The sequence below is a fragment of the Lissotriton vulgaris genome, chromosome 1_1 (genome assembly GCF_964263255.1).
Source record: "Lissotriton vulgaris chromosome 1_1, aLisVul1.2, whole genome shotgun sequence".
In the NCBI taxonomy this organism is placed as follows: Eukaryota; Metazoa; Chordata; class Amphibia; order Caudata; family Salamandridae; genus Lissotriton; species Lissotriton vulgaris.
Window position 1 is genome coordinate 210420394 of NC_141685.1, and position 22251 is coordinate 210442644.

A 22251-nucleotide genomic window follows, 5' to 3' on the forward strand; every position below is an offset into this window, starting at 1 on the left:
ATACACTTAAAGAACCTTGCAGCTGATGGAGTAAAGGAAATGATAAAAGAGATATCACAAACTTATGAAGTATCATACCATCAAATCAAGAAGACGTTGGAAACCAAGTTCAATCCAATGCTGAATATCGACTATGAAAGGTGCACCTTTAGCTAAGCAAGAGAGTAATCTGGTGAGATGATGGATGAGTTTGTTGAGAGACTTGATGTGCTCATAAACAACTGCAAATTCAGTGAATTCAATTAAGAAGAAGCCATGGGTCTTAGAGTTATCAAGGGTTGCCCCTCTGATTCATTCCAATAATTCATGCTGCAAGAAACACTCACTTTAGAGAAAGTGCTCATGCCTGCAAGAGTGGAGGAATGTGCTGATCGACAGGCTGCTGATATGGAAGCTGGAACAACCCAAAATGAATCAGCATTGACTATGAAAAGTAAGCCAAAACACAAGGCAGAGGCCCACTGAGTGATGCCCTCGAAGAAAAAGAAATTGGGTTTCTGCTGTGGATTCTCCTTTCCACATGAAGGTAAATGTCCCACCATTAGACAGATATGCAAAGGCTGTGGGAAAGAACACCATTTTATATTGGTTTACAAAGCAAAAGAGAAAACAAGTGCATCATGGAGAGATGACAAGTTGGATGCCAGAAATTTCCAGACGCACTCTAGCCATTCCCACAAAGCAAGTGGACACGAAACAGAGTCGATCATCATCAAATTCATGCTGCAAAGGTTTCTTGAGGTCTTCATCGAGTGACCTTGAGGAAGGTGGATGTGGTATGATGGTGTCAGTCACAGACCAATGTGCACAATTTGGATTGGCGCTTGCAAAGAAAACAACAAATTTAAAGAGAATTGCCACATGAAGCAACAAAGTTAATTTGGACATTGTCCTAAAATAATGCTCAAGGTGAACGGTTGCCCTACAACTTCCATTATAGGCAGTGGTTTGTCGATAAACATCATGTCAACAGGAAAGTTCAAAGAACTGTCTCCGATTCCACGACTCACAACATCGAGAACAAAGGTATACACCTGGGCAGCTTCTACACCTTTGCAGAGTCTAAGATCCTTTGTAGCAACCATACGGCACAAGAAAACAACAGTGCTAAAGCCAATTCATGTCCCCTGAGGTACGTCAACGAGTGCATGCTATTAAGTTTCAATACTTCTGCTGACATGGAACTGATCTCTATTATCTACAACTTGGTCATTCTGTTATTGTGAGTCGATTCCCAACATTGTATCATGGACTTGGAAAAACTTAAGGTAATGTAGGTGCAGATTCTCATTATTGTAAACATTTGCCATGTTGCACAGCGACATGGTCAAATTGATTTTCACTTAGAGTGGAGAAGTGTGGCTCACTGGTTAGAGGAGGCAGACCTGGAAGCAGAGGTCAGCCGGGGACCAGGGTTCAATTCCCGGCTCGGCGGGGTCTTGAGTCCTAAAATGTCCATGGACTCGACAATTCTCGCTCCGGTGCCTACTCGATGCACGGGTTCACACTCTGTGACTCTGGGCAATAGCGTGCTTAATCTCCACAACGGCCCCTTGCGGCGGGGTGCCTGGCTTTCACCTTGTGGATACCCTGCCGGGTTTATCTCACAGGGGAATACCAGGACGGGTTCCCTAAGCAAGCGCTTAGAGACCGGTTGATGATTTGCGCTATATAAATTCCTGTACATTTACATTTACAGGAAGCCTTTGAGAAAAAAACTAGAGACTCTGTTAAAGCATGACCTCATGGAGCGCTCTACTGGTTCAACACTGTGGGGTTCCCCCATTGTGGTGGTGCCAAAAAAGGACAGTGGATGTTCAGTGTGGATATGTGTTGATAAGCGACAGGCCAACAACGCAATTGAAAGAGAGAAAGGTATCCAGGTCCACACATTGTGGACATGATGACACAACGGAATGGCAACAATATTGTTTGCCGCCTTCACTTGAACAAAGGCTACCATCAACTTGAACTGGAAGAAAACTGTAGGCACATTATGACTTTTTCAACTGATGTTGGTTTGTTTAGATATAAAAGACTCCGTTTTGGTGTGTCATCAGCTGCTGAAATCTTTCAAGATGTCATTCATCCAATAACTCTTGGTGTTTGGGCTGTAAAAAATGAACATGACAAAGCACTCACACAAATATTCAGTCTGCTTCCTGATGCAGGTCTCACACTAAATGCAGAGAAGTGTGAGTTTCACAAAAACAGAATTACATTTTTTTGGTCATATTTTCTCTGATAAGGGAATAATTCCTGAGCCTGAAACGATACAAGCATTGTCGCCTACTTGCCGTCTAGAAGATGTGACTATGCTGCGATCCTTCTTAGGTGTGGCCAGCTACTGCTCTATGTATATTAGTGATTTTGCCACTGTGAGTGCCTCTATATGTCTCATCTCCCTAAGCAGGCCTGGTAGAGGATTATGGTTGACTTTTTTGGACCCCTCAATAATGGACATCATCTATTGGTCGTTGTTGATGATTACTCACTTTTTCCTTTAGTAGAAAAAGTATTATCAACCACTCATGGCAATGTAATTGGGAGGCTGGATGACATTTTCGCAGCATAGTGTGTACCTTCCATTCTCAGATCTGACAATGGTCCACCCTTCAATTGCAGAGTTCAAAGACTTTCCTAATCCTTTGAGCATCAAGCATCAGAAAAGTACACCTCTCTGGCCACAGGCAAATAGATTTGTTGAACGATTTATGGGTACTTTGAAAATAGTGGTTCAACATTCTGCAATAGAAGATATTGACCTCAAGTCAGCTTTACGCCTAGTCCTCCGTGCTTACCGCTCCACTCCTCATTCCACGACAGGAGAAAGTCCTGCCACCTTACTATTTGGGAGATCTCTTGGAACGTAGATACCACAGTGGATCACTAGTTGGTCAATAGACCCTGATGAGATTTGTGTCACTGACAAGCCTCCTAAATGCAAAATGAAGGTTTATGCTGCTACGCGCCAAGGCGCTCATGGCATGGTCTTCGAGCATGGAGACTGCATTTTTCTCAAGCAAAAGCAGACATGCAAGACTGACGCCCCATTTGATACTGAATTGCTAAACGTCGTGGCAAGCAAACAACATATGGTAACTGCACAATGGCCTGGAACATCAATAATCAGAGACACATCACACTTTCAGCATTTGTCTCAATGTTCGTCGGCTCTAGACCTCATGAGTGTGGCAAGTCCACCTGAGTGCCCAAGTCAAGCATTCAACTCTGCTCCACAGATGCCAGAGGAAGGGGCCCCTCCTCTACTTGGTACAACTAGATCTGGATGACTGGTGCAAGCACCACAACAACTCATTGAGGCATTATAATGTGTATGTATGTATATAACTGTTCGTACTTTTTATTTAACAAAGGGGAGATACTGTGTCCTGTGTTTGTGCATAATAGGCCTCTAGTGGTCCTCAGCAAACGTATTACGTAATCTATTGGCTGTGGTTAGTAAAGTTTGTGACGCAGTGCGTTCGGTTAATGGTTGCATGCTGAAGAACAAACACATGCAAACCAGAGCTCCATGTGTGGCGTGGTCTGTTACATACTCCCGGGCTGGGGAGGACACTACAGCTATGTGAGGTGGTGCAAGAGCACGTGTCTCCATTGCATCTTGCAGCTGAGCGGTAACCACAAGCAGCCTTGGGCTTTCACCCGTCTAAAGGATATAGAAGCCTCCTCTGCCCACGGGTGGTTGTAGGTCTCTAGATGAACTCACTCGAGTGGTCATTCCCCTGGAATTGTAGGATCGGCCCACATGATACTCACTGGCATATAACGTGGAGGTATGTTCATGTTAGATGCTTCACCTAGGGGCTGATAGAGACGATGAACCCCTACACTTGGCCAATTAACAAGTGGCCCTGGTCATGCAGCTGACCACACTCTCCAGCTAGGGGCTGATAGGAGCTAAAGAAAAAGTACCCAGATGCCAATTAGAACTCTGCCAATGTTTATAAAAAAATTAATGAATCAGTACATCACAGAATCAGGGGACAATGGGATCCCCCAGCACCCCAATGAGCATAAAGCTATCCAAGCAGAGAGAAGACGCACATTTATAAGGATTCAATAGCAACCGTCTCACGAAACGAAACAAAGAGTCAAACAGATGCAAGATCTGAAGTCAATGGAGAGTGTACAATGGACCTTCAATCGAATAGAAACTCAGTGTTAAGCAAGCTGTTTAGAAATGTCTACAATACCGCACATATGTTTGAAAAGTAACAACCTAGGCAATTAATGTTTAAAATACCCTAATGGTAAAAAGTAATAAGTAATTGGCTACAGCTGACTAAAAGACATCGTTTTTTATTTAATAATTAAAACAGTAGACAATTCATTCACATAACACAGAATTAAAATTAAAAATTCACAATGTATATTATCATAAGCATCATAAAACAGAAATTAGTAAACAGTATAACTTGATTCTTTATCTATAGTAGATAAGTGGCAGAAAATATAAGACTCTACGCGCGTTTCGGCGGCCAGCGCCTTCTTCCTGGAGTAGCCACGTAATATTAGTAGGAAATTTTGTTTTAAAGAAACGACCAGGTAAGATGTCTGCTTCTTATTATGATTCCTTCAACGTCAGGTGTTGCCGAAGCTGGTTGATATGGATGATAGATACTTAACGCCCGCCAACCGGAACCCCTTATATAGATTAGCACTCTGTAGAATCCAAGGTTGAGCTCTTCCCAGGATATTCTAGGTATCTATTGAAATTGTAATGTTTTCTTGATATCTTGAATTTATTCTTCAGTTCTAGGATATGATCTGTTGGCAAGGTATTGTTTTAGGTGCCTTCCTATTTGCCTAGAAAATCGAATTCTTCTACTTCAGAGGTATGGATGAAGTTAAAAAAGATTCTCAAATCGGCAGGGCTCTCTATGTCCAGTGGCGGGTAAATACGTCTGGCAACTGCAAGCGCGGGGAAATGGTTCATCATTTCCCCGCGCTTGCAGTTGCCAGACGTATTTACCCGCCACCGGACATAGAGAGCCCTGCCGACTATCCTCAGGCAGGGAGATCTTTTAATACTAACCCTTCATACAAGATTTGAGAATCTTTTTTAACTTCATCCAAGAGCTCAACCTCTCTCGCCCACTTCACGTAGCTCCGCGAAGCCCCACTACGCCCACTACGCCCAGGGTTACCCCTGACCTAGGGAGAGGACCAAGCAGATGCCTTGAACACAAAGAGCATAAACAAAAAGCACATTTTGTTGAACTTCTGTGGTGGTCCCATCCTCTTAGGACCACCCCAAGCATAGTTATTGACAAAAGAACAATCCCAACCAATGGCCCTGCAAATCATTATGGGACGAAATTAGCAGTGAGCAGTGAATATTATAGTATCCAATATCAAAATAATTCTACAAAGAGCTGCAGTTCGCCTAGTCATTACTAGATGTCCCTCACAAGTCAAATGCAAAGCATTGAAATAATTCTTACATCAAGCTGCAGTTCCACTAGTCGTTACTAGATGTCCCTCACGAGTCAAATGCAAAACCATTGAAACCCTTTCATCAAGCATTTGCATTTGACTCGTGAGGGACATCTAGTAACCACCAGTTGAACTGCAGCTCTTTGTAGAATTATTTTGATATTGTATACTATAATATTCACTGCCCACTGTTAATCTCATCCCATAATGCTTTGCAGGGCCTTTGGTTGGGAATGTTTTTTTGCCAATAACTGTGTTTGGGGTGATCCTAAGAGGATGGGACCACCACCAAATCGTTCCATAAGATGTGCTTTTTTGTTTTCAAGGCATCTGTTTGGTACTCCCCTAGGTTAGGGAGAATACCAAAATCGCCGAGAGTTCACAGGCACCCAGGTTTGCATAGCGCCGAGAGTTCACGGGCACCCAGGTTCACATAGTGCCAAGAGTTCACGAGCACCCAGGTCCACACAGCGCCAAGAGTTCACGAGCACCAAGGTCCAGACAGCGCTGAGAGTTCTCGGACAACCAGGTCCACACAGCGCCAAGAGTTCACGAGCACCAAGTTCCACACAGCGCCAAGAGTTCACGAGCACCCAGTGTTCACGTGCACCCAGCTTCAAGGTGCTACGATTAATGGCAGATAAAGAGAGTGAAGCAATATACCCGGGTCACAGCGAGGTCACATATAGAATCAGTGGGCAGTAGTCATGGTCCTTGGCCAACGCTGGTGATCTCAGGGCCGGACTGGTGGCTGACGCCTGCATGGGGTCATCTACCCAGGCCGGCTCTAGGGCGGTGCGACCGGTGCCACAGCACCTGGTGCTGACTACGGGTGGGGCGCCCTATTTGCAAGTATATTATTGTTTTACAATCACCTTCTGTGGCGTTCCTGGCTTCCAGACATTATCAGGCAACTATATAAATGCCAAGATAACTACCGTGATTAATGTTTTCCCTGGAGCGAGATGAGTTTGCCTAGTGGAAGTTTTGACTGTCCAATGTTAGTGCAGATGGTTAATATGCCTGCTGCAAAGAACATGTACCATTCAGATTACATAGTACATATCATTTAAATAGGCAGTGGGTTACTGCGTTTGCCTGAGAGATCCTTTTCTTACTTGCAGTTTATTCATCATAATCCTAACATAGAACAGGGAGCTATTAACTGCCATCAAAGAGCTGCATGCACACTGAAAAGTATGGTTTAAAGTGTTATGAGTTTCCCCCCAGTCTTTCATCATCCTAATGTTGCAAAATGGGTTCATTTGGATAGAAATCAAATCTGATGATTAAAGAGAACCCCCAATCATGGTGTTAAGTTATAAATTCTGAGGGCCTTATTTATGAGGACTTGTGTCAATTTTGCACTTCCGTTGCGTCACTTTTTGTGACGCATCTGCGGAGTAAAACATGCCTCCTGTTGCACCCTATTCACAAAGTGACGCATCTAAGCAGATGTGTCACTTTGTAAACCCCTGCGCTACATTATACCTGCGTCAGGTATAATGTATGCAGATTGGGCATTCCCACCTAAGTAAGCCTCGTAGAAGTGACGCAGTGAAATTTACCAGATCTCACTGCGCCACTTCTAGGGTGCAAATGCCTCAATATCTTACTTATGCCTCATGGCAGGCATAAGACTGACGCAAGCCCTTTAAAATGGGGCTTGCCTCGTGTGAAAGGACACATTGCTGTAGTTGCGTCACTTTTGTGACACACTCCAGCAATGCGTCACTTTTGCGTCATACAGATACGTCAGAAATACTGATGTATCTGTAACTCCTTGCAACATGATGCGTCATACTGTAAATATGACGCCTCCAGCATGTTGCAAGGAAAGTGCACTGAGAAGTGACGCATCGCTGCTTTCACGCAGCGATGCGTCACTTTTCTTAAATGAGGCTCTGAGTTTGTGGTTCTCCAGACCAAGCACAGTTAAACTGTACTACCTTCCAGTATGGATGACATGTGATGTGACTCCTACACCTTGTAGTTCTCTGCCTTATGTAACTTTCTATACACTGATTTTTTAGATTAGAGAAGTATTTAGGGAGGGCGGGAGGGAGGCGGGTGGCGGCCAGCTACGCTCCGTCTGCGGAGCGTGCGTAGTGCCGAATTCTACGCCTGCTACGCAAAATGCGTAGAAGCCGGCACTACACACACTCCGTGCACGGAGCGTAGCTGCCCGCCCACCCTTAGTCAGGGGGGGGGGGCCCAAAATCACCAGCTCTCTCATTGCTTAATTTTTTCACTGTAAAAGTTCATTTTTTTGTGAATTGGTTAAGTGCTTTTAAGCATGTAAAATTGCTTTTTGAAAGCATCTGAGGATGTTGTTGATTAAGCTGCTACACTTTGTGATTATTTACAACAAGGGGTGGTGAGGGACAGAGTCTCTGAATTAAGCAGAAAGCTCTCACCCAGTCAAGAGATCAGGGCTAGATCCAACACCGTTTTTTAGCTCACTGCACCATCCCAGTTTCAGAACCTGGCTGTATGCAAATTAGTCTGTTCCTGTCCCAGTGCATGATGGGAACAGGGCAAACCAAACTACAAAAGCCAATTCTTACACTGGGAAGGAAACAAGCTCCCGGGGACCGGTTTCTGGCATTACAGCCGTCTTCGGCCCGGTTTGCTTGAATCCTGATGGTGCAATGAGCAAGGGTCTCACATCTGAGAATACCCTTCCACGCTTAGGGTGGACAAAAATATTTACAACAAGGGCTTGGCTTGGTAGTTTAGTCTGCCCTGTTCCCATGATGCACTGGGCCAGGGACAGACTGATTTGCATATAGCCAGGTTCTGAGCTGGGATGGGGCAGTGAGATAAATAACGGTGATGGATCAAGCCCTGATCTTTGGACTGGGTAAGAGTGGTCTGTTTAACTCAGACACCCTGTTCATCACCACCCCCTTTTATAAATCGTTTTTGGCCACTATAGGTGTGGCAGGGTATACTCAGACATGAGTCCCTTTCTCACTGCTCCATCAGGATTCAAGCAAGCCGGGCCGAAGAAGGCTGAAATGCCAGAAACCGGTCCCCGGTAGCTTGTCTCCTTTCTGGTGAAGAATTGGCTTGGTAGTTTAGTCTGCCCTGTTCCCATGATGCACTGGGCCAGGGACAGACTGATTTGCATATAGCCAGGTTCTGAGCTGGGATGGGGCAGTGAGATAAATAACTGTGATGGATCAAGCCCTGATCTTTGGACTGGGTAAGAGTGGTCTGTTTAACTCAGACACTCTGTTCATCACCACCCCCTTTTATAAATCGTTTTTGGCCACTATAGGTGTGGCAGGGTATACTCAGACATGAGTCCCTTTCTCACTGCTCCATCAGGATTCAAGCAAGCCGGGCCGAAGAAGGCTGAAATGCCAGAAACCGGTCCCCGGTAGCTTGTCTCCTTTCTGGTGAAGAATTGGCTTGGTAGTTTAGTCTGCCCTGTTCCCATGATGCACTGGGCCAGGGACAGACTGATTTGCATATAGCCAGGTTCTGAGCTGGGATGGGGCAGTGAGATAAATAACGGTGATGGATCAAGCCCTGATCTTTGGACTGGGTAAGAGTGGTCTGTTTAACTCAGACACTCTGTTCATCACCACCCCCTTTTATAAATCGTTTTTGGCCACTATAGGTGTGGCAGGGTATACTCAGACATGAGTCCCTTTCTCACTGCTCCATCAGGATTCAAGCAAGCCGGGCCGAAGAAGGCTGAAATGCCAGAAACCGGTCCCCGGTAGCTTGTCTCCTTTCTGGTGAAGAATTGGCTTGGTAGTTTAGTCTGCCCTGTTCCCATGATGCACTGGGCCAGGGACAGACTGATTTGCATATAGCCAGGTTCTGAGCTGGGATGGGGCAGTGAGATAAATAACGGTGATGGATCAAGCCCTGATCTTTGGACTGGGTAAGAGTGGTCTGTTTAACTCAGACACTCTGTTCATCACCACCCCCTTTTATAAATCGTTTTTGGCCACTATAGGTGTGGCAGGGTATACTCAGACATGAGTCCCTTTCTCACTGCTCCATCAGGATTCAAGCAAGCCGGGCCGAAGAAGGCTGAAATGCCAGAAACCGGTCCCCGGTAGCTTGTCTCCTTTCTGGTGAAGAATTGGCTTGGTAGTTTAGTCTGCCCTGTTCCCATGATGCACTGGGCCAGGGACAGACTGATTTGCATATAGCCAGGTTCTGAGCTGGGATGGGGCAGTGAGATAAATAACGGTGATGGATCAAGCCCTGATCTTTGGACTGGGTAAGAGTGGTCTGTTTAACTCAGACACTCTGTTCATCACCACCCCCTTTTATAAATCGTTTTTGGCCACTATAGGTGTGGCAGGGTATACTCAGACATGAGTCCCTTTCTCACTGCTCCATCAGGATTCAAGCAAGCCGGGCCGAAGAAGGCTGAAATGCCAGAAACTGGTCCCCGGTAGCTTGTCTCCTTTCTGGTGAAGAATTGGCTTGGTAGTTTAGTCTGCCCTGTTCCCATGATAGACTGGGCCAGGGACAGACTGATTTGCATATAGCCAGGTTCTGAGCTGGGATGGGGCAGTGAGATAAATAACGGTGATGGATCAAGCCCTGATCTTTGGACTGGGTAAGAGTGGTCTGTTTAACTCAGACACTCTGTTCATCACCACCCCCTTTTATAAATCGTTTTTGGCCACTATAGGTGTGGCAGGGTATACTCAGACATGAGTCCCTTTTTCACTGCTCCATCAGGATTCAAGCAAGCCGGGCCGAAGAAGGCTGAAATGCCAGAAACCGGTCCCCGGTAGCTTGTCTCCTTTCTGGTGAAGAATTGGCTTGGTAGTTTAGTCTGCCCTGTTCCCATGATGCACTGGGCCAGGGACAGACTGATTTGCATATAGCCAGGTTCTGAGCTGGGATGGGGCAGTGAGATAAATAACGGTGATGGATCAAGCCCTGATCTTTGGACTGGGTAAGAGTGGTCTGTTTAACTCAGACACTCTGTTCATCACCACCCCCTTTTATAAATCGTTTTTGGCCACTACAGGTGTGGCAGGGTATACTCAGACATGAGTCCCTTTCTCACTGCTCCATCAGGATTCAAGCAAGCCGGGCCGAAGAAGGCTGAAATGCCAGAAACCGGTCCCCGGTAGCTTGTCTCCTTTCTGGTGAAGAATTGGCTTGGTAGTTTAGTCTGCCCTGTTCCCATGATGCACTGGGCCAGGGACAGACTGATTTGCATATAGCCAGGTTCTGAGCTGGGATGGGGCAGTGAGATAAATAACGGTGATGGATCAAGCCCTGATCTTTGGACTGGGTAAGAGTGGTCTGTTTAACTCAGACACTCTGTTCATCACCACCCCCTTTTATAAATCGTTTTTGGCCACTATAGGTGTGGCAGGGTATACTCAGACATGAGTCCCTTTCTCACTGCTCCATCAGGATTCAAGCAAGCCGGGCCGAAGAAGGCTGAAATGCCAGAAACCGGTCCCCGGTAGCTTGTCTCCTTTCTGGTGAAGAATTGGCTTGGTAGTTTAGTCTGCCCTGTACCCATGATGCACTGGGCCAGGGACAGACTGATTTGCATATAGCCAGGTTCTGAGCTGGGATGGGGCAGTGAGATAAATAACGGTGATGGATCAAGCCCTGATCTTTGGACTGGGTAAGAGTGGTCTGTTTAACTCAGACACTCTGTTCATCACCACCGCCTTTTATAAATCGTTTTTGGCCACTATAGGTGTGGCAGGGTGTACTCAGACATGAGTCCCTTTCTCACTGCTCCATCAGGATTCAAGCAAGCCGGGCCGAAGAAGGCTGAAATGCCAGAAACCGGTCCCCGGTAGCTTGTCTCCTTTCTGGTGAAGAATTGGCTTGGTAGTTTAGTCTGCCCTGTTCCCATGATGCACTGGGCCAGGGACAGACTGATTTGCATATAGCCAGGTTCTGAGCTGGGATGGGGCAGTGAGATAAATAACGGTGATGGATCAAGCCCTGATCTTTGGACTGGGTAAGAGTGGTCTGTTTAACTCAGACACTCTGTTCATCACCACCCCCTTTTATAAATCGTTTTTGGCCACTATAGGTGTGGCAGGGTATACTCAGACATGAGTCCCTTTCTCACTGCTCCATCAGGATTCAAGCAAGCCGGGCCGAAGAAGGCTGAAATGCCAGAAACCGGTCCCCGGTAGCTTGTCTCCTTTCTGGTGAAGAATTGGCTTGGTAGTTTAGTCTGCCCTGTTCCCATGATGCACTGGGCCAGGGACAGACTGATTTGCATATAGCCAGGTTCTGAGCTGGGATGGGGCAGTGAGATAAATAACGGTGATGGATCAAGCCCTGATCTTTGGACTGGGTAAGAGTGGTCTGTTTAACTCAGACACTCTGTTCATCACCACCCCCTTTTATAAATCGTTTTTGGCCACTATAGGTGTGGCAGGGTATACTCAGACATGAGTCCCTTTCTCACTGCTCCATCAGGATTCAAGCAAGCCGGGCCGAAGAAGGCTGAAATGCCAGAAACTGGTCCCCGGTAGCTTGTCTCCTTTCTGGTGAAGAATTGGCTTGGTAGTTTAGTCTGCCCTGTTCCCATGATGCACTGGGCCAGGGACAGACTGATTTGCATATAGCCAGGTTCTGAGCTGGGATGGGGCAGTGAGATAAATAACGGTGATGGATCAAGCCCTGATCTTTGGACTGGGTAAGAGTGGTCTGTTTAACTCAGACACTCTGTTCATCACCACCCCCTTTTATAAATCGTTTTTGGCCACTATAGGTGTGGCAGGGTATACTCAGACATGAGTCCCTTTCTCACTGCTCCATCAGGATTCAAGCAAGCCGGGCCGAAGAAGGCTGAAATGCCAGAAACCGGTCCCCGGTAGCTTGTCTCCTTTCTGGTGAAGAATTGGCTTGGTAGTTTAGTCTGCCCTGTTCCCATGATGCACTGGGCCAGGGACAGACTGATTTGCATATAGCCAGGTTCTGAGCTGGGATGGGGCAGTGAGATAAATAACGGTGATGGATCAAGCCCTGATCTTTGGACTGGGTAAGAGTGGTCTGTTTAACTCAGACACTCTGTTCATCACCACCCCCTTTTATAAATCGTTTTTGGCCACTATAGGTGTGGCAGGGTATACTCAGACATGAGTCCCTTTCTCACTGCTCCATCAGGATTCAAGCAAGCCGGGCCGAAGAAGGCTGAAATGCCAGAAACCGGTCCCCGGTAGCTTGTCTCCTTTCTGGTGAAGAATTGGCTTGGTAGTTTAGTCTGCCCTGTTCCCATGATGCACTGGGCCAGGGACAGACTGATTTGCATATAGCCAGGTTCTGAGCTGGGATGGGGCAGTGAGATAAATAACGGTGATGGATCAAGCCCTGATCTTTGGACTGGGTAAGAGTGGTCTGTTTAACTCAGACACTCTGTTCATTACCACCCCCTTTTATAAATCGTTTTTGGCCACTATAGGTGTGGCAGGGTATACTCAGACATGAGTCCCTTTCTCACTGCTCTATCAGGATTCAAGCAAGCCGGGCCGAAGAAGGCTGAAATGCCAGAAACCGGTCCCCGGTAGCTTGTCTCCTTTCTGGTGAAGAATTGGCTTGGTAGTTTAGTCTGCCCTGTTCCCATGATGCACTGGGCCAGGGACAGACTGATTTGCATATAGCCAGGTTCTGAGCTGGGATGGGGCAGTGAGATAAATAACGGTGATGGATCAAGCCCTGATCTTTGGACTGGGTAAGAGTGGTCTGTTTAACTCAGACACTCTGTTCATCACCACCCCCTTTTATAAATCGTTTTTGGCCACTATAGGTGTGGCAGGGTATACTCAGACATGAGTCCCTTTCTCACTGCTCCATCAGGATTCAAGCAAGCCGGGCCGAAGAAGGCTGAAATGCCAGAAACCGGTCCCCGGTAGCTTGTCTCCTTTCTGGTGAAGAATTGGCTTGGTAGTTCAGTCTGCCCTGTTCCCATGATGCACTGGGCCAGGGACAGACTGATTTGCATATAGCCAGGTTCTGAGCTGGGATGGGGCAGTGAGATAAATAACGGTGATGGATCAAGCCCTGATCTTTGGACTGGGTAAGAGTGGTCTGTTTAACTCAGACACTCTGTTCATCACCACCCCCTTTTATAAATCGTTTTTGGCCACTATAGGTGTGGCAGGGTATACTCAGACATGAGTCCCTTTCTCACTGCTCCATCAGGATTCAAGCAAGCCGGGCCGAAGAAGGCTGAAATGCCAGAAACCGGTCCCCGGTAGCTTGTCTCCTTTCTGGTGAAGAATTGGCTTGGTAGTTTAGTCTGCCCTGTTCCCATGATGCACTGGGCCAGGGACAGACTGATTTGCATATAGCCAGGTTCTGAGCTGGGATGGGGCAGTGAGATAAATAACGGTGATGGATCAAGCCCTGATCTTTGGACTGGGTAAGAGTGGTCTGTTTAACTCAGACACTCTGTTCATCACCACCGCCTTTTATAAATCGTTTTTGGCCACTATAGGTGTGGCAGGGTGTACTCAGACATGAGTCCCTTTCTCACTGCTCCATCAGGATTCAAGCAAGCCGGGCCGAAGAAGGCTGAAATGCCAGAAACCGGTCCCCGGTAGCTTGTCTCCTTTCTGGTGAAGAATTGGCTTGGTGGTTTAGTCTGCCCTGTTCCCATGATGCACTGGGCCAGGGACAGACTGATTTGCATATAGCCAGGTTCTGAGCTGGGATGGGGCAGTGAGATAAATAACGGTGATGGATCAAGCCCTGATCTTTGGACTGGGTAAGAGTGGTCTGTTTAACTCAGACACTCTGTTCATCACCACCCCCTTTTATAAATCGTTTTTGGCCACTATAGGTGTGGCAGGGTATACTCAGACATGAGTCCCTTTCTCACTGCTCCATCAGGATTCAAGCAAGCCGGGCCGAAGAAGGCTGAAATGCCAGAAACTGGTCCCCGGTAGCTTGTCTCCTTTCTGGTGAAGAATTGGCTTGGTAGTTTAGTCTGCCCTGTTCCCATGATGCACTGGGCCAGGGACAGACTGATTTGCATATAGCCAGGTTCTGAGCTGGGATGGGGCAGTGAGATAAATAACGGTGATGGATCAAGCCCTGATCTTTGGACTGGGTAAGAGTGGTCTGTTTAACTCAGACACTCTGTTCATCACCACCCCCTTTTATAAATCGTTTTTGGCCACTATAGGTGTGGCAGGGTATACTCAGACATGAGTCCCTTTCTCACTGCTCCATCAGGATTCAAGCAAGCCGGGCCGAAGAAGGCTGAAATGCCAGAAACCGGTCCCCGGTAGCTTGTCTCCTTTCTGGTGAAGAATTGGCTTGGTAGTTTAGTCTGCCCTGTTCCCATGATGCACTGGGCCAGGGACAGACTGATTTGCATATAGCCAGGTTCTGAGCTGGGATGGGGCAGTGAGATAAATAACGGTGATGGATCAAGCCCTGATCTTTGGACTGGGTAAGAGTGGTCTGTTTAACTCAGACACTCTGTTCATCACCACCCCCTTTTATAAATCGTTTTTGGCCACTATAGGTGTGGCAGGGTATACTCAGACATGAGTCCCTTTCTCACTGCTCCATCAGGATTCAAGCAAGCCGGGCCGAAGAAGGCTGAAATGCCAGAAACCGGTCCCCGGTAGCTTGTCTCCTTTCTGGTGAAGAATTGGCTTGGTAGTTTAGTCTGCCCTGTTCCCATGATGCACTGGGCCAGGGACAGACTGATTTGCATATAGCCAGGTTCTGAGCTGGGATGGGGCAGTGAGATAAATAACGGTGATGGATCAAGCCCTGATCTTTGGACTGGGTAAGAGTGGTCTGTTTAACTCAGACACTCTGTTCATTACCACCCCCTTTTATAAATCGTTTTTGGCCACTATAGGTGTGGCAGGGTATACTCAGACATGAGTCCCTTTCTCACTGCTCTATCAGGATTCAAGCAAGCCGGGCCAAAGAAGGCTGAAATGCCAGAAACCGGTCCCCGGTAGCTTGTCTCCTTTCTGGTGAAGAATTGGCTTGGTAGTTTAGTCTGCCCTGTTCCCATGATGCACTGGGCCAGGGACAGACTGATTTGCATATAGCCAGGTTCTGAGCTGGGATGGGGCAGTGAGATAAATAACGGTGATGGATCAAGCCCTGATCTTTGGACTGGGTAAGAGTGGTCTGTTTAACTCAGACACTCTGTTCATCACCACCCCCTTTTATAAATCGTTTTTGGCCACTATAGGTGTGGCAGGGTATACTCAGACATGAGTCCCTTTCTCACTGCTCCATCAGGATTCAAGCAAGCCGGGCCGAAGAAGGCTGAAATGCCAGAAACCGGTCCCCGGTAGCTTGTCTCCTTTCTGGTGAAGAATTGGCTTGGTAGTTCAGTCTGCCCTGTTCCCATGATGCACTGGGCCAGGGACAGACTGATTTGCATATAGCCAGGTTCTGAGCTGGGATGGGGCAGTGAGATAAATAACGGTGATGGATCAAGCCCTGATCTTTGGACTGGGTAAGAGTGGTCTGTTTAACTCAGACACTCTGTTCATCACCACCCCCTTTTATAAATCGTTTTTGGCCACTATAGGTGTGGCAGGGTATACTCAGACATGAGTCCCTTTCTCACTGCTCCATCAGGATTCAAGCAAGCCGGGCCGAAGAAGGCTGAAATGCCAGAAACCGGTCCCCGGTAGCTTGTCTCCTTTCTGGTGAAGAATTGGCTTGGTAGTTTAGTCTGCCCTGTTCCCATGATGCACTGGGCCAGGGACAGACTGATTTGCATATAGCCAGGTTCTGAGCTGGGATGGGGCAGTGAGATAAATAACGGTGATGGATCAAGCCCTGATCTTTGGACTGGGTAAGAGTGGTCTGTTTAACTCAGACACTCTGTTCATCACCACCCCCTTTTATAAAACACTTTGTGATTAGGCACAGGTTTGGTACTCTACTATGAATTAGTACAAACTTTGCATGTTCCAGTGGCATTAAGCCCAGGGTTATGATATGGTATGGTATGGTATGGCTTGTCCTGGTATGCTACCATATGGTGGGTGCGTTATGCGTTGTCATGGCATAGTATGGTATGGCTTGTCATTGTATGGTATGGTATAGTATTTACAGCCTGCTATTTTATGGTATGGTATGGTGTCTTATAGTATGGTATGGGTTGTCATTGAATAGTATGGTATGGTATGTATGCCTGTTATTTTATGCTATGGTATGGTATGGTGTTATATGGTATGGTAGGGCTTGTCATGGTATGGTAAAATATGATATGGTGTGGTATAGGTTGTCATGGTATGGTATGAAATGAAATGAAATGAAAATGAAATGAAATGAAAAGAATCTTATAACGCGCGACTTAGCCCGAAGGCATCAAGGTGCCTAACAGAAAAACCAAGGGAGCAATAGAAAAGTAACTACGGGTACGCCCTTGCAAACAGCCATGTTTTTAGTACTTTATGGAAACGCAGAACGGAATGCTGAGCTTTAATTTCACATGGAAGGGTATTCCATAGCTTACGGGCGATTGAAGAAAAGGCCCTACCGCCCCATCTGCTCTTACGGAAACGAGGTACCACAAGCAAGTTCTTTGAGGAGGAGCGTAAGAGTCTGCCCGAGACATAAGAGGCCAACAGTTTCTTGACCCCTCCTGCACCATTGCCAGAAAGTGCACTATGAGTTAGGCAGAGCACTTTAAAGGTGATCCTCGCTTCAATAGGAAGCCAATGTAAGGCTTTTGTAGCTGCTGTTGATGACGCTAGTCTGGGAGCGTCCAGAACAAATTTGGCAGCCGCATTTTGGGCGGTCTGAAGACGCTGTGTTAGGCTCTTATTCATACCGATGTATAAGGCGTTACAGTAATCGAGTCGCGAAGCGACAAGTGCTACCACCACTTGCTTCCGCGCCTGGGGGGACAGGTAATGTTTTATTTTCCTGAGTATTTTGATGATCCCCCAGCAGGTAGCAACAGTTCTATTTACCTGCAAAGTCATAGAGAGGGCAGGTTCAATCAATACTACCAGATTCCGCGCTGACTCCGTGGGAGTGGGACAAGACCCCAGCGAAGGGGGCCACCATTCAGGTGACCAGATGCTGTTGTTAGGGCCAAACACCAAGATCTCCGTCTTCTCCCCGTTCAACTTTAATGAATTGTAAATCATCCACTGTGACACTGCTTCCATGCAGTTCCTAAAGTTGAACGGGGACGAGTCATCAGGGTGGGAGAGGGACACCAATATCTGTGTGTCATCTGCATAGGAGACTACCTCCATCCCAAAAGATCTAACCAGCTTGGCAAGCGGGGTCACGTAGATGTTAAACAGGGTCGGACTTAATGCCGACCCCTGTGGGACCCCACATTGCACAGGTAGGGATGGAGATAGGAAATCTCCCAGCTTGACCCTCTGTACCCTCTGGTCGAGAAAGGAGGTCAACAGACTCAAGGCCTCCCCTTCCACCCCTATCTCCCTCAGGCGAGATGTTAGCACCGAGAGGGACAGGGTATCAAAGGCGGCCGTGAGGTCTAAAAGGACCAGGACGGTGGAATGTCCCTGGTCTACCTCCATGCGGATGTTGTTCAATACGACCGTAAGGGCTGACTCGGTACTATGGTGTTTCCTGAAGCCGTGCTGGGATTGATCCAAGAGATCTGAGGAGTCAAGAAATGCCGCCAGATGTTGATTGAAGTACGTCTCAAGCATCTTTGCAGGTGCTGGGAGCAAAGAAATGGGGCGATAATTCTTGAGCACCTCTGGATCAAGTGTGGGCTTCTTTAGGAGGGGCTTGACCACTGCATTCTTCCATTCGGATGGAAAAATGCCCTCTCTCATGGCCCTATTCATGATGTCAAGTAAAAAAGGGAGTATGGTATGGTATAGCTTGTCATGGTATGTTATGGCCTGTTATGGTATGGTATGGCTTGTCATTGTATAGTATGGCATGGTATGGCTTGTCATGGTATGGTATGATATGTATGGCTTGTCGCTGTATGATATGGTATGGTATGGCTTGCTACCGTATAGAATGGTACGGTATGGTATGACTTCTCATTGTATGAGAAGGTATAGCCTGTCACTGTATAGTATGGGAAGGTGCAATGGCATAACGAAACTTGAGCCCCCCCCCCCCTGCAAGGTACATCGAAGGGCCCTACTCCAGATTTAATCAGGATATTTCAGATCAGAGTACAGTGCTGCGTGGGCCCCCTGCACCTCGGGCCCCCCGCGCTGTGGGGGCTGCAGTGGCCTGTGTTATGCCGCTGGTATGGTTTGACCTGTCCTTGTATAGGTCGATTTTGAATTTTGAGGCCTGTCGTATAGTATGGTATGGTAGGGCCTCTCATTGTATTGCATAGTACGATATGACTTTTTATTGTATATAATGGAATGGTGTGGTATTGTGTGGTATGGTATGGTATGGGTTGTCATTGTAAAGTAATATATGATCTGGCAAGTCACTGTATAGTTTTCATGGTATGGTGCAGCCTGTCATCGTATGATATGGTATTGCACTCCTTGTATAGTATGACTTGGCCTGTCATTGTATAGCTTGGTGTGATATGGTATGGGTTATCTTTTTATAGTATATTTTAGTACAGTTTGGCCTGTCATATAGTATGGTATGATATGGCCTGCCATGGTATGATGAGGCATGGTCTGTCATTTATAATAAGATAAGGTATAGCCTGCCATTGTCTAGTATGTATGGTATGGTATGGTATGGCATAATATTGTATGGTATGTATGGTATGGTATGATATGTCATTGTATAGTATAGAATGATATGGTCTAGCATTGCATGGTATGGTATTGCAAGAATGCCTTTATGTGGCTTCAGTGTTAGTGCGGAGAAGAGGCACAGTAGAGAAAAACATGCAGTTGAAAAACATGCCCACAATAAATCAGCATAGTTCTCTATAATGTCCCACTATAGGCCATATTACGACTTTGGCTGTCTTCGGGTGGGACCGCCACCACCCAGGAAAACCACTAAGGCCATGGTGAGACGGCCCAATGGATTACAGCTTTAATTCAGGGCGAGTGGGCGGTGCTGCGGCGGTCTCATGGTGGTAGTATGTTAGGCTACTAGGAGAGGCTAACAAGCATGCATCCGCCTGTGAGGGAGCCTGCAGTATGTTCCTGTATGGTGTGACATGCACCTTATTGCTCATGTCACACCGTGCAGGAACAAGGGTATTATTCCAGGGAGGCACAACTTGTACCCCGCCGCATGCACCCCTAGGCCCAGAATCGGGCCTGTTAGGGCCCCCTTAACTGTATGACCACCACCCTTTTCATGGTGGGGTCCCCACAATTGAAAGGGTTGCAGACATGCAGGTTGGAATATGCTCGGCAGTGCTGGCATCGGTACCGCCAGCATATTCAGGTCATTGTCAGACTGCCGCTGCAGCAGGATCCTTGATCCCGTTGTAGGCGGCGGCCTTTAGGTGATCCCTATCCTGCTGCCTCGTGTTCTGTATTATCACACCCAGGCCCTAATTAGTGTGTCAGTCAGAGTTTCATACGACCAACATTCCTGCGGTTTCAAAACTGACGGACCTTGGGTCGGCGGTCCTAAACCGCATTTACAATGCGACTGCACATGGTGCGGTTGCAGACTCCCATTTCCCTCTGGGAGGTTGTGAGGCGGTCAGAAATCGGCCACAGCACAAGCTCCCATAGAGAAATGGGAGTCACTGTAAATCCCTGCAGCATGTGGCAGGCACATCATGGTGCCTGCCACACACGGTAGGGATTGTGCCCCCTCGGCCCTCAAAATGAGGCTGATACAGAAGGGGGGCCCTGCTAGGGGCCTCCGAAGTCACTTTCTGACAGACTTTCCTTGTCAGAAAGCCCTGGGACTCCCCCATGGCCCCCAACGTGTGTATGGTGGCCCCCCTGGGTCGAAGCTGGGGCACCCACCTATTCTACAGAGAGCCCCTGAGGATGGGGTCTCTGGGGTCAAAATATGCTTCAGGAGGGGGGATATGTGGTCCCCCTCCTCTTCAAAAATAACACAGCCCTGGGTGATGGGATCCCCCTACCCTTTTGAATAAGACTCGGCCCTAGAGGTGGGCTCCCCAGGGCCTATAATAGCTCAGGAAGGGGGGGGGGCACATGGAGCCCCCATCTCCCCTTTTAAAACAAGCATTGGCATAGCCAATAGGCCTTGCCTTTGGGACCTTATAAGTGTTTAGCCATGCAGCACTTGATGTTCTTTCACCAAGAATATTGTGCTGGATTACTTCAGCACAATATTCTTGGTGCAACAACATCGACTGTTGCATGGCTAAACAATTATAAGGTACAAGGTTTAGCCACGCAACAGTTGATGTTGTTGCAACAAGGATATTGTGCTGCAAAACTAAATACTTATAAGGTCCCAAAAGCGAGACCTATTGGCTATGCCAATGTTTGTTTCCCTTATCACCTGTACTCCTGGCTTAAAAAAAGAGTGCACTTCAGTGTCAAGGCTAGTGGGCCAAAAGTTTATTTTGCAAGTTATTTTTATTTTCCTTCTCTATCCTTTTTTTTGTAACCATAATATTATTTTGTTTAGTCATCCTTATATGTTTTCTGTTGTTGTTGTTGTTGTTGCAGTTTTAGATGGTGCTACCTCGAGCCAAAGGTGTTGGGACACTTTACATGAGCGCCAGTTACATTACATAAGAACACATTCATTTTTTTAGGCACAGGGAGATTAAGTGATTTGCCCAGAATCGCAGTAAATTGAGCTAAACTGAGATTTGAACCTGGCTACCCAGTTCCAAAGTCATCCATACTGCCACATCCTCTCCAGATATGATTAAACAGTATCTTCCGGTTACATTAATTTAAAGCCAATAGTACCTTTTATTTACAACAATAATAATGATAATTACCTTCCATGTGCATTAAAACTAAAAAGAGGTTCAAACACTTTTTCTTTTTCCACATCTGCCTACTTGCACGTACCAATTCATGTGGTGCAGGCTATCTTGAACCTTAAAATAATCCGCTTCTAACAGCACAATCGTTCCCAAATTTAGACTTCTTTCTTAGGGAGGCAGATATTTTGAGAAAAGATAATGCCCTGCCTTCGCATCTTAAACAAACAACCTCCTGGCTTTCAGGAAAGCCTTTAAAACCTGGTTATTAAACTCCGTGGGCCCGATTCACAGAACTAACAAGACAAAATCCTAAACTTACTACCATTTTGGTATTCACAGAAGACACTTACTCATTTCGGTAATCACAGAAGTTAGGAGTCCTAACTTTAAGACTCCTAAATGCCGGATGTATGACGTTACAACGCATACTTTTACAATGCCTACCTTTACAACGCATTTTTTACAACGCAACATCCATTACAACGCATTTCATTACAACGCATGCATTTACAACAAATTTTTTTTAACTACCTTTACAACGCATTCCATTACATCGCATACTACCTTTACAACGCATAACATTACATTGCATATAAGGTAAGTATTGGATAGTGTAGGGGTAAAAATTACTATTCTAACTCCAGGGGGTGCAACAGTAGGGTAAGTGTTGGATAGTGTAGGGGTAAAAATTACTATTCTAACTCCAGGGGGTGCAACAGTAGGGTAAGTGTTGGATAGTGTAAGGGTACTATGTGTTGTAATGCTATGCTTTGTAATGGTATGCGTTGTAATGACTGCGTTGTAATGACATGTGTTGTAGTGGTGTGCGTTGTAGTGTCATGCGTTGTAATGGTTGCGTTGTAAATGCACGCGTTGTAATGGATGTTGCATTGTAAAAGTTTTGTTGTAATGGTAGTGCGTTGTAAAAGTTGCGTTGTAAAGGTTGTTTCCCCCAAATGCCTTCTGTGAATGCTGAAAGT